Genomic DNA, 12,743 nt, shown 5'->3' on the forward strand with positions numbered 1-12,743 from the left:
GAGCAGAGCTCAGTGCACAACTGATGATTTTTTAGTGGTGAATGAAAAGCACAACCAGGTGAGAGCCATTCAAACCACTAAAATACTGATCCTGATGATCCCACTCCACTGTCTCTCACTAGAAAAAGAGAGTAAAGAGGTAACCTCAGCCTCCCTTCCCTTTCCTTTCCCTTCTTTTCCTTTCACTTCTCTTTACCTTTCTCTTTTCTTTTCCTTTCTCTTTCCCCTTTCCCCTCCTCTCCTCTCCCTTCCCCTCCTCTCCTTTCCTTTCCTTTCCCTTTTCCCTTTCCATTCTCTTTTCCCTTACCCTTTTCCCTTTCCTTTCCTTTCTCTTTTCCCTTCCCTTTCTCTTTTCCCTTCCCTTCCCTTCCCTTCCCTTCCCTTCCCTTCCCTTCCCTTCCCTTCCCTTCCCTTCCCTTCCCAGAGTGGAGGAGGAAGAGAACCTTTCTCAACCTACTAGCCACAGCCCTTCTAATGCACCCCAGGACGGCCTTGGCCTTCTTGGCCCCCGGAGCACATCTGCGTGGCTGTACTCTGACGTACCTGAGCAGGAGGGCTGTGCTTCACAATGACAGTTGTAACAAATCAACATTGCACCATTTTTTGTGCCTTCTCACTAAAAGATCATTTATGTGCTGGTGTTTCCCCCCCAGTAACCAATGAGATATGCTTTTCATAGATCGTGTGACTAACCAATTTTTAATCAAGCTTAGGTGTGGAGAGCCTCACTTTTGACTTAACTAAGAGATGTCTGATTATTTATGCTTACAATAAAAGCTCATTTTGAATCTAGTCAAACCCCCTCAAACCCTGAATACTTTTCCAGCTGCACATGATTATGATTTATTCTATGTATTCTATGATGCCCAGGTCCACTCTAGGCAAAATCCCAGCACAGATTTGGGCTGAGAAGAAATGGTTTCATTAAATAAACAAATAAATATGCACATAGAATGAATCCCCAAACTTATCAGATGTCTTCCTTCCAGAGGAAAACAATCCTGTGTGATGGAGAGCGGAGTTTGGTAAGCTCAGACCAGGTCTTTAGTGAGGTCCCTGAGCACACGCAGGCTGCGCTGACCCCTGGCTGAGAGGCTTGGTGCAGAGCCCGGGTCAGGCTCTGGCTCCCTCTAGTCCCTGGCTCGTCAGAGCCGTGGCAAACGTGACAGCTCGGAGCTATTAGCCCTGCATCTTTAAAGAAGTGAGATGTGACAGTTTCTTTTATCACCATGATTACCTTCCTCTCCTTTGCTGTAACAAAGGGAAGCTTTTTTCCCTCTCAGAACAAACGGTGTCAAAACAATCTTAGATGTTTTAGTTAAGGAGAAGAAGAAAAGGTGTGCAGGTGAGTGTGTTGTAGCCAAGGGAGAGTAAAAGTTTGGGGCAAACTTTGGAGTTTTTTTGCTCCCATGCCTTCTGTGGAACACATATCCCCATCCCAGAAATCTCACTCCAGTCTGTCTTCAGTGGCCTGGTTCCCACAAATGCAACATATCCCCTCATGCTCCACACAGGAAGCCACCAGGAGTAACTCCATTTCTCAAACACGCTGGAACTGTCTCACAGCAGAAGCCAGCCCCAAATTCACTCTAAGCCACAACTTCTGCTTCAATGCAAACGATGTTCTGCTTTCTGTCATGTAAAAATACAGAGGTAGCCAAATGCTTATTTAAACAAACAAAGCCTCAGTTCTTTCTCACAGTGCAAACAGACTTATTTCAGGTGTGAGTGGTAAAGCTAATTCATTGTTTATGGCTTCTGTTCAGAATAATTCATGTTTCTGTGAAGCATAAAGATAACTCTCATGGAAGATATTTAAGCCTTCAACATGGATTGAAATAATCCTCTGAAGATCTGAATTTAAGGCTGTCCCTCAGGCAGTTTCTGTTATCCAAGTTCTCTCTCTCATGACACTGGGACATTTGCTTTCACAGTAATTCTCCAGGGACTGACAGAGCTGTGTGCATTGGCTGTCTAGCATCTGGCTGTGAACTTTTGACTGTCACTTTGACTCCCCACTGACACTCAGAGAACAATGTACCTGCTGTCTCCTTTGGGGCTAGCTGTGCTTTGCAGTGATGTTTCTCTTCACAGAGTATGAGGTCCTATGGCCAAATACAGGCAGCATCTTCAGACATCTGCACCCCAGCTTTGGGAGATGGGTTATGAACCTCCTAGGAGAAAAGCCAGAGATGCTTTGACAAGAATGTGTGAGGAGTTCAGTGCTGGTGCTGGCTGCTGGCTGTGCTCTTCCTGCTCTGGAAGTAAATATCTAAGTCTGTCAAGCATCTCCTCAGAGCACTAAATTCACCATGCAAACAGTATCTTTCCTTCATTTTATCCTTGCTCCTGTTGATGTTTGCCATCCTTCTTCTTAGCTTCCTGTCAGTGACTTAGCTTTCAGTTTGGACAGTTGTGTATCACTCCTGAGATGGTTTTGTCAGGTCACAGCTCACAGCTCATAGGCTGCTGCTGTGCTTCTCCTGGCCCCAAAGCTGCTGTGGGTTTTGCTGGTTCCCTCCTGGCATCCCCTCCCACACTAACTGATTCTCAGGTCTAAATGCAGAAAGCAGGCAGAGCAGTCACAGTTCACCTGGTGCTTGCTTTCTCTCTCCCATTTTTGTGCAATTAGTTTCTCCATTCCACTTCTGCAAGTTTTAGTCAGGATAGAAAATCTGCCACCTGGGCTTTGATGCCAACATCCATTACAATGCTCTGGGATGCATTTTTCACTGTGAAGCCACCCATCCTTATAGATTTTTGTGCAGGGCTTTTTCAGATCATACTCCAGATTTAAATTAAAGCCATTAATTATGTCTGCTTTTCAGGAGCCCAGAGCCAGCTCTCTGTCACTTGTTGATATTCACTTTCAATGAGCAGCATTGCTGTGACGAATGTGTGCCAACATTTCAGCTGTGTTTGTCTGCAGCTCTGCAGTGCAAGAGGCTTTCCCTTTTCTCATTCTAGTCTACTTTTGCAAAGTTCTGTGTGTGAGCCTGTGGAAAGATCAGGCTATCCAGGCCCACCTCTTTACACCTGTGCAATGTTACCTTTCAGTTAATGCATCCTGCATTGCCATATGAGGAGGCATCACTGGACTTGGCAGCAATTTGATGTCCAACTGCATCAGTCTGGGCAAATCAAAAGGTCCAATACATGAATTGCCTGCCCTTTGCCTTCTGCCAGAGGTAAGACCTTTTGGTTCTTGGAAGGAGTGGAATAGAATAGAATAGAATAGAATAGAATAGAATAGAATAGAATAGAATAGAATAGAATAGAATAGAATAGAATAGACCAGACCAGGTTGGAAGAGACCTTCAAGATCATCGTGTCCAACCTATCACCCAACACCACCTAATCAACTAACCCATGGCACCAAGCACCCCATCAAGTCTCCTCCTGAACACCTCCAGTGATGGTGACTCCACCACCTCCCCGGGCAGCCCATTCCAATGGGCAATCTCTCTCTGCGTAGAACTTGGAGTTTGAAAATGATTTCACTCAACTGTTCCCAGATGCTTGGGAGCACTGTTCAAGAGCTGCCAAGACAAGCAGAGCAGCCCTTCAACAAAAAGCAAACCCCTTTTCCTGTTGGATCTGCATAGCTGTGCCAAACTGGGACTCCTGCATTCCCACACACAGTGCAGAGTGTTGTAGGAGAGCTTCCAATTGATTTCAGCATCCTGATTGTATTTGGCAGATCACAGAATCACAGAAGGTTAGGGGCTGGGAGGGACCTTGAAAGCTCATCCAGTCACCTCTCAGTCTTCTGCTCTCCAAGCTACAGAGCCCTCAGCTCCCTCAGTCTCTCCTCATGAGGAAGATCTTCCACTGCCTTCAGCATTTTTGTGGCTCTGTGCTGGACTCTCTCAAGCACTTCCCTGAGGTCCTTCTTGAGCTGAGGGGCCCAGAACTGGACACAATACTCCAGATGTGGCCTCACCAGGGCAGAGTAGAGAGGGAGGAGAACCTCTTTTGACCTACTAACCACAGCCCTTCTAGTCCACTCCAGGATGCCCTTGGCCTTATAGGCCACCAGAGCACATTGCTGGCTCATGGTCATCCTCCCATCCACCAGCAGCCCCAGGTCCTTCTCTCCTTCATTGTGCTTCAGGAGGAGAATTAAAGGGTGTTTGGGAAAGTTATACCACACAGAGATACAGGGACTGGGAGCTGGAGATAGCAGCACAGGAAGAATTAACTGTTGTGATAAAGCCAATGTAGAGAAGATTTTCCTCACAAGCTGCTATGCACAGAGTCATAGAATGGTCCAGGTCGGAAGGGACCTCCAAAGGTCATCCAGTCTGACCTCCCCACGGGCAGCAGGGACATCCCCAACCAGACCAAGCTGCCCAGGGCCTTGTCCATTTGTGGCTTTGGAACACCAGGGATATTTATTATAATTCCAGCCTTTTTTGTCAATAAATGTGATGGATTTTCTTCTTCAGTGCAAACGCTGCAGCAGACAACCATGCCAGGCTGATTTAGCATTTCTAACTCCTACCAATTTCACATCTCTTCCTGTTGTATTGCAGCTAATAGCAAGCCCAGTGGGAATGCCTCCAAGATGTAATATTTCTGACATTAAAATGAAGCAGAGCAATATGTAGAAAAACACAAATAATTCTGCTGCAGCAGGAGCTGGTCATCTGCACCCACACAAACTGAGCTGCAGCCACTCGCAGTCTAAAGGGAATGAAAGGAAAAGCACTTCAGGTACTAAATGAGATGCTGGCTAAAGATAATTAGCTTTGTTAGATCAAGTTTTAATCAGGCTTATAATTGGTTTGAGTGCTAACCATATGGGTCAGCAGGAGGCATACAAATAAGTTAGAGGTAATTCATTCTGCTGAACTGGGAATGTAATATGTTGTGGGCTTGCGTTAACGGTGAGGACAGGGTCAGAAAGGGAATGTCATTAACGCTGCATTATCAGACACAAAAGCTTTCATGTAGAGCTGCAACAGGGTCTTGGGCTTTTGGAATAGGATAGCATAGGATAGGATAGGATAGCATAGGATAGGATAGGATAGGATAGGATAGGATAGGATAGGATAGGATAGGATAGGATAGGATAGGATAGGAAGAATAGAATAGAATGAACCAGGTTGGAAGAGACCTTTGAGATCATCCAGTCCAACCTATCTAATCAACTAAACCATGGCATCAAGCACTCCATCCAGTCTCTTCCTAAGCACCTCCAGTGATGGTGACTCCACCACCTCCCTGGGCAACACATTCCAATGGCCAATAACTCTTTCTATGAAGAACTTCTTCGTAACATCCAGCCTAAACCTCCTCAGCCCAAGATCTAGAGCCTGTGGAACCTGATTTCCTTCTTCTTCTGGATGTGTTTAGGAAACAAAAGGACTAGCTTCATCTGAGGATGAGAAGTAAAGGGCTCAAATATACCTTAAGAAAGGGACACACATCCCAGGTGAAGTGACTCCATAGCCAGCAGCACTAGGAACCACAGAGAGTGGTGTGAGTTAAGGTGTCCTACTCTCTCCACAGCTCTCTGGCTGATGTAGAGGGGTAGCACACAGCAGGTTGTGGGATTGTCTGGGGTTTGAATTCAAATATATCAAACACTTAGATGCTCAAGCCTTTTTATATATCAGATGGGGAACCTTGGTACCATTTGCAGCCACACAGACTGCATTGGAAAAACTGAGCTCTGAAAACAAGAAGCTTTCAGCAGAGCTTTAGTACCACTGGACAAATCCAAGTTTTGCCTCAGCAACAGATAAAAGAACATTGAATAAGAATATTGAGTACATGGACTATGTCAGATGATGTAATGAGATTTGATAACAACATCTGAACAAAGAGGAAGAAGAAGAAACATAAGAAGTAGGAGGTGACAATGACAACAACTTCAATAGAATTGAACCGAATTGGCCATCAAAGGTTGTTGGATGGTTCTGTACAGCTGAATACAAACTAAAGGAAGGAGCATGTCAGTAAACAAGATGAATAATGAAACATGTGGTTCTGGATTTGGACATACTTTAGAGAGAGGGAAAGAAGATGAAGGCAAATATTGCATCTAACACAGAGGTGTTTTTCCAGTGATTTAACTGTGTTTATCTGGCTGAATGATAGCCATGCAGGTCCAGTTCCTGAGGCCACTGAAGGCAAGGGAGGAAAGTGTGAATAGTGAGAGGCAATGGGACATTACCTGTCAGAAAAAGCTGGTTATAGATCACCAGTACAAAAATTACTCCTGTCCTACAAGGAAATGGAGAAGTGCTAGATGAAAGGCCAATCTTAACCTCAAAACATCAGCAGGTTCCACACAAGTGAGATCAGCTTTTCTATGTAAGAGACATCATCATCACCCTAAAGCTTTTCAAACATGTAAATCTCATCAAAATCTCCCAGAGACTGTTACTGACCTGAGTAAATGTTACAAAGCTGACTTCTGACACAAAGGCATCTTTGTAAAGCTGGTGAAGGGCCTGGAGAACAAATCCTCTGAGCAGTGGCTGCTGGAACTGGCATTGTTCCATCTGGAGCAGTGCAGGCTGAGCAGAGACCTCAGCACTCTCCACAGCTACCTGAAAGGAGGTTGCAGTGAGGTGGGGGCTGGTCTCTTCTCCCCAGCATCAAGTGACAGAACAAGAGGAAATGGCCTCAAGTTGCACCAGAGAAGGTTTAGGTTGGATATTGGGAAGTGTTTCTTCACAGAATGTTCAGAGAATGTCACAGGTTGGAAGGGGCCTTGAAAGTTCATCCAGCTCAACCCTCTGATCAGCCTTCACTGAAAGGGTGATCAGGCATTGGAAGAGGTTGTCCAGGGAGGTGGTGGAGTCACTGTCCCAGGAGGTGTTCAAAAACCATGTGGACATGGCACTTCAAGATGAGGTTTGAAGGCCATGGACGTGTTGTTGGCAGTTGGACTCAATGATCTTAGAGCTCTTTTCCAACCAGAATGGTTCTCTGAAGCCCTTTGAGTACCTCTCACTGAGAGAGTTGTCTAAAAACAGGTAGGGAGGAATACTAAGAATATAAAGGCTGTGCAGCAGAGTGCCAGCTCTTGGCTTCGTGCTCTAACTGAGGTGATGCTTCACAACAGCTGTCAATGATGAACAAGAATTGAGGCTATTAAACAGTAATGTCTTTGACTCTCTACTGCAGAGTAGAAGCTGTTGTTATGATTGATTATTATCACCTATTTCCCAGGTAAAGGACTGCTAGCATAAGCAAAAATAAAACCTCATCAAGGTTTCTAAATATTAATGGACCACTGCAAACAAGTGTAATGAAGACAGGCTTAGGTAGGAAGTGACCAAAGAAATCAAAAGCAGATTTTATGGCTGCACCTTTGTCAGCTCCTTGCTGTTCTGGAAGTGTGCCTGCACTTTCATATAGCAGCCACTGAGACCCAGCAATCATTTTGGTGTGAGCTGTCCAATGGGAAGATAAAGCTATGCTTGTAGTGCATAAAGATACCCATTGAACACCTTCTAAAGGCAAGATGTATTCACAGGACTACAGGCAAGCCTAAATGCCCTGTACTAGAGATTTCCAGCTCCAAGCCATCTCCCACATGTTTGCACACCTAAATGCACTCCCCCATTGAAATGAGTCTGTGCAAAGAAAGATGAGCATCTAGCTTTGGGCCTTCAAAGTGTGCTGTCTGTAAGTGGGTATCACAGAACTTTGTTTGCCTTGGGAAGATGAAGCATCCAAGTTGGGCAACGTTCTACACTTTGCAGCCCTTGAGCAGTGGTTTTGAGCAAGCTTAAGGGGTAACAAATCTTTAGCAATTACTGTTTAATACACCTAGCCTGTTCCAAGTTGAGATTAGCATTGCTGAGAGCATCAGCATCACAGATGCTTTGTAATACACAGAGCACCCCATAATGGGGGAAGAGGGGAATTCAAAATCATAGAGAAAAAGTGTACAGAAGCAGTGAAGCCATCACCGTAAGGGATCCTCAGCAGGGGAAGCAGAGCTGGGGAAACACAGACTTCAAGGTGTGATTAAAGGTGTGATGAAGCTGTGCAGAGTCAGATAATGTGTGTGGGACTGAGGCAGCTGAGAACTGCCAGATGCTGCTGTGAGAGTAGCCAAACACAGCCATCCATCTTTATGAGCCTCGGCAAGGGAGCGCAAGGGACACGAACCAATCCTAGGGGCACGTTCATTGCCAGGGGATGTATTATGCTTCCAAAGACATTCCTTACACTTATCATTTCCTCGGGCAGGATGTGTTCCAGTGCCTGTCTGACAGCACAATTCCAACGGCAATCCAGTGTGAAGCCTCTCAAGGCTCTTGCCAGCCTGGAGGACATCTTCTCTTTGCCTCTGCACAGATGCACTCAGGGGAGCTTTCCCACTATGTGGAGAGGAGGTTTTCCGAAGAGGAAAGAATTTCTTTCTGACTTTCAGGGCTGTTACCTAAAGGGCAACTTGGTGAACTTTCTATCTTGGCCCTTTTTGGTTTGTTTCTCTGGTTGTGTTTTTGTTGTTTTGGTTTGGTTGGTTGGTTTGTTTCTGCAGGAAAGCCTTGGGATCACAATAAATAAATTCTGAGCTATGGTTCCAGTTAGGCTTCTTGCCCTGAAAGTTTCCACTGGCAAAGCAATAATCACAGCGTGATGAAAGCCAGGAGTGAGGGTAAATAATCTGTTCTAGTCGTGCCTGAGCAAGAGAAGGCAAGAGCACTCTGTGTGAGAATTGTATCCCACAGAGCAGACACTGCCATATGCAGACAGGTTATAAATAATGTGTGAGGTCCAGCCCAGCCCACAGAAGCCAACTCTTCTTTTGAGAAAGAGAAAACTGGAGGAGACCCAGGCCTCTGCCCCCGGAGAGCAAAGCCATCCAACTCTGTGAAGCATCCCTTGGCAAAGAGATGAGTAAAGCATTAGTAGCTGGAATATCTTCACTCCTGTTTGCTACCTCTTTGGCATCATTTGGAGACTTTCCTTTGCCTCAGGAATCAAAAAAAAACCAAAAGAATTGGTGCTCAAATGAGGCTTCAAACCTTCTGCTCTTTTGTTGATAAAGCAGGACAAGACACACACCAGATAACCTGGGAAGGAAGAAAGATGTTCACTTCATAGTATCACAGTATCATAGTATCATAGAATCAGTCAGAGTTGGAAGGGACCACAAGGATCATCCAGTCCCAACCCCCCTGCCATGGGCAGGGACACCCCACACTAGATCAGCCTGCCCAGAGCCTCATCCAGCCTGGGCTTAAACACCTCCAGGGATGGGGCCTCAACCACCTCCCTGGACAACCCATTCCAGGGCTTCACCACTCTCATGGGGAAGAACTTCCTCCTCACCTCCAGCCTGAATCTCCCCACCTCCAGCTTCATTCCATTCCCCCTAGTCCTATCACTGCCTGAGATCCTGAGCAGTCCCTCCCCAGCCACTGCGAGTTCGACAGGTCACAAACCCCTTCAGCACTGCATTTTGGAAACTCCTCTGCCCAGGCCTGGGTGGGTATCCAAACCTGTGTTCTGCACCAGTGATGCATCTCTGTGCCTCTTCTGGTTTAGTTGTGAGAAAGCAGCTGGGTGCAGGACAGGTAGAGCTCATGGAACACAGGCTGCTGCCTGCCAGGTAGCACAGAGGAAAGGTTCATCAACAAAAACTTCAAATACCTGCTAAGAGCATCACAAGGAGTTCTGCTGCTCAGAGTTTTGGTGCTGTATCACCAAGCTGCACAAGGCACAAAGTGTCACCATGTTCTGCCTAGCCTGCTGGAAACCTTCCCCCACTTGTCTGTGAGAAGGGCAATGTCTTGTCTTGCCACACTTGGGCTCAGCCTTCACTACAGCTCTGACCTGGGCAATGAGGCACTGGGAGCTAAAGCAGGCGAACAGGTGAAGCCATGGCACGTCCAGAAATGCTTCACAGAGTATGTTGACCATGAACTCTGAGCTATACCACTGGTTGCTGATCAGGTACTTTGTGGTCTACCTGTGAGACTGATGGCAGGGCTGGCAAGGAGAGGGCTGCAGGGCTGCTGTGGTCCAGCTCACTGCCTCCTTGCCTCCCCCTACTGTGCTGAGCTTGCCCGAGCTCTTTCTGTGTGATAACTGGAACAAAACTGACTGCCTCCCCTTTTTTCTGCCATCTTAGTTCTTTTCTGCACATGGTTATAGCTAGTGAGGTGGAGGTCCTGGGAGTTATGGCTGGTGGTGGGCAGGAGTGTGGGCAGTTCACAGCCAGACTTCTCTGATTGTCCCCAGAGGACACCCTGCTCAATCTTCAGCTCAGTATCAGGCAGTGTCAGGCTGTGCCAGGCTTGAGGATATAGATTTGCAAACTGTTGTTTTGTCTTTCCCCCCCTAGCTAATTAGACACCTTCTCCTTCCTGGCCTTTCACACTCTCTCCCCTTCTTCAGCTGTCACATCAGGTGTGCTGGTACAGGGAGTCTGTGCAGTTTTGCACACACCAGACCATGGTTAAAAAATAGCACCCAAAGTCCCAACTTGTTCAGGCTGGTGTTACAGGATAAAGTTACTTGAATGTCAGGCTTTGACAGCCCTCCCACTGCTCCAGCCTGCCACTTTTCATCTCCAAGAAACACTTTAGGTCATTCATTTTGCAGTCTATCTCCAAAGACCTGCTGCTCTGCACAGCTCCAGGCAAGCTTCAGTGAGAGAGCAAAGCCTGACGAAAAGGTGCCAGGGAACGCTGGAGTGGCTTGCACCGGCCTGGTGGCAAAGGCAATGCAATGTTGAGCTCTGCTGTTCATGCAGGCTCGTTCCCCACATCCTTTTAAACTGATAGGGATAATGTGGAACTCAGGGAGCTGAGGTGAGGATGCAGCCTCCTTCCTACCAGCTTCATGCAAGGGCATCTCTGGTGCGGGGAGTGTGAAGTTCAACACTGACAGCGCAGCATCTTCCACTTTCAAACAAAGTTTTCCTGTCCTTGCCCCTTGGAGGTTTTAGGCACTTCAAGAGCCAGCTGATGGAAGGGACAGTGCAGAAGTCATGCCTGGCACAGAGAAGAGATAGAAACTATTGGTGGTTGTTCCTTATTAATACAACAAATAAACAACTGCTATAGAATGCTTTTCACACACAGCAAATTCGACTTGGGAGTTCACTGGCATTCAGTGCTTTGTATAACACAAGGGTAAATGGTTTCAGAAATGATAAGGAAATATCTCTCATGGAGGAAATGTCTATCAAGAGCCATTAAATACAGCCAGGCAAAGGCAGCCTCTGTTAAAGTGATAGCCAGCAGCTGAGAGCAAATGGTTTGGCACTTAGCTTGCTCTGACTCTCTTTTCACAAGCACCTGCTGCCAACCAGTTGGGGATGAGATGGGTTTTTGGTTGTTCCAAGTATGGCTCTTCTCCTATTCAGTGGGATAAAGATCTTGAATGCAGACAAATGAATTTCCAGTGTATCTGTGACCACTGAGCAGCCATTACACATTTCAGAAGCAATCTGGCAGCTAGAAATGGTTGGCATTACTTTGGGAAACCAAGCAACGTCAGCTTGCCTGTGTGCAGCAGTGATGATACCAGAGTGGCATCCTTCTCTCTGAAGAGCAGGCTCCCTGCTTTCCCTTGGCTTGTTCTTAGCTAAATGACCTCTTTCCTTCGTGCATCAGAGCCAGCGCAGACACGGCCTGTGCCATGATGCTGCTGAATGTGTGCAGTTCCTGGACAGCAGGATGGGAATCTCTCCAGTTTAGAAGACACATGTACTTGTGCCTGCCAAAAGCAAAAGCACAGAATCCTTCAGAAGAAACTTCTGCTGACAGTGACAGAGAAGCTGGAGATGCTGAGCTCAGGGAGCAGCTCCCTCCAAATGCAGACACCTCCCTTTTGCTCAGCTGCCACCTGGCACGGTGTGAGTCAGGAACAAACCCTCCTGAAGGCACCATGCTGTGCCAGTTGTCATCTGTGGCTGTTAGAAGTGATGCAATTAGCAACACCAGCAAGGGCACTGGCTGTGAGGTCAGCTTAGCCATCCTGTGGCTGTTAGCATCTCCACCATGCTTCTCTGGAAGTTAAACTCCTTGCACTCTTCTGTTCACAGTGTCTCCCTCCTTCTGTCCTGAGCTGAGATCCCCAGGGACTAGGAGTACTGTTTGCATTTCTGTGAAGACCACATCCAAAGGCATTCTGCTGCCTCCTCTTCCCTCTATGCAGAGGGGCTACTGACAGGGTATTTTAATCAGTAGGAACAATGTCTACAGAGAAGGAGGGAAATTACAGCAGCATTGGGGCTAAACCTTCTGGGAAAGAGGGCAGACTCTCTCCTGGCTTGAGGAACCTTCAGCCAGTGCTGTTCAGAAAGGTGACACCATGCCTGTGAAGAACCACAGAAGCACAGAACCACAGAACCATAAAATCACAGAACCATAGAACCACAGAACCATAGAACTATAAAATCACAGAAGCATAGAACCACAGAACCACAGAATCACAGAAGCATGGAACCATAGAACCACAGAAGCATAGACTCACAGAAGCACAGAATCACAGAACCACAGAAGCATAGAACCACAGAAGCATAGACTCACAGAAGCACAGAAGCATAGACTCACAGAACCACAGAAGCATAGAACCACAGAACCACAGAAGCATAGAACCACAGAATCATAAAATCACAGAATAATAGAATGATAGAATCACAGATTCATAGAATCACAGAATGGTCTGGGCCAGAAAGGATCTCCAGAAGTCCTCCAGGCCAACCTCCCTGCAGTCAGCAGGGACATCCCCAGCTAGCTCAGGCTGCCCAGAGCCCTCTC

This window comes from Dryobates pubescens, chromosome Z, assembly GCF_014839835.1.
Source record: "Dryobates pubescens isolate bDryPub1 chromosome Z, bDryPub1.pri, whole genome shotgun sequence".
Taxonomy (NCBI): domain Eukaryota; kingdom Metazoa; phylum Chordata; class Aves; order Piciformes; family Picidae; genus Dryobates; species Dryobates pubescens.